Genomic DNA, 1,332 nt, shown 5'->3' on the forward strand with positions numbered 1-1,332 from the left:
ATTTTTCACTTTTGTCTATATGCATTTATTGTTTATATATAAGAACAACAAAAGAAAAAAGAAAAAAAAAAAAAAATTATTTAATTAAATAATATTCTCTGTTTTATTTAATATATTTTCTTTCTCTTTTGTTATTGAGGAGAAAAAGCAGAATTTTTGTATAATATATATAGGACATATATATTCTTTGAGTATATTTTAAAGTTACTTAAAATAAGATATTATAATAAACTTAAAAATAAATATCTTATACAATGATCTTCTTTTATACAACGAAGTAATAATCCTAAACATATTATTCAAAAAAATGAAGAATAAAAAATTGGCACACATAAATATATGTATGTATATATATATATATATATATATATATATATATGTATATATTTAATTTATGAAGACCGTTTTAAAATAAAATACAGAATAATATATTCGTTAAACAATTAACTTATATTTTATAAATTATGTAGACGTGTAAATATAAAATATGAACTCAATTATTATTATATATATTTTTACTTTTATATTTATACGTACAGTGTTCAAACAAAAAGTCAAAATATAGCAATTTTATATTATGAACAATTCAGGAAAAAAAAATTAAATAACAAAAAATATCATATATGGATATATACATTTTTAAGGCATTGTAAACACAAAGTATATAGGAATGAAATTATAGAAATATTTGGACATTACATAATAATATATAAATAAGGATTAACTTTATATGGTAAAATGTGAAAATTATTAAAAGAAAAAGAAAGCTTAAGATGATTTTATATTTCTAATAATTTTTGATAAAAATATCTTTTTTTACATGTGTGGGGTTTAAAATAAAGTGTTCATATTGTGAGCTGTCCACGAAAGAAAAACAGAGGGAACATATATATAATTTTTAATATATATATTATATATATATATATATATATATATTTTTTTATTTCTTTTATATTCGCATAAAGGAAATTAAAATTATATTTTATTTTTGATGGGTTGAGTGTATATATACACACATATGTAATACATGAAATATTTTTATTTATAGAAAGTTTTTATATTTTTGCAAAGGAAAAAAATATTCATACATATTATATATATATATATATATATATATATATATATATATATTTGTATGTATGTATAGCCATTTTGAAATATATACATATATAATATGAACAGTTCAGGTAAATATAGTTATTAGTATATATACAATTTATTTATATTTTCCTTTTGTACTTGAAAAACAAATTTTCCATTAACATTTAAGAATTTACAAAAATAAAGAAAATAAAAAGAAAATAAAAAAAAAATAAAAATATAATTCCAAAA

The sequence above is a fragment of the Plasmodium reichenowi genome, chromosome 12 (genome assembly GCF_001601855.1).
Source record: "Plasmodium reichenowi strain SY57 chromosome 12, whole genome shotgun sequence".
Classification (NCBI taxonomy): domain Eukaryota; phylum Apicomplexa; class Aconoidasida; order Haemosporida; family Plasmodiidae; genus Plasmodium; species Plasmodium reichenowi.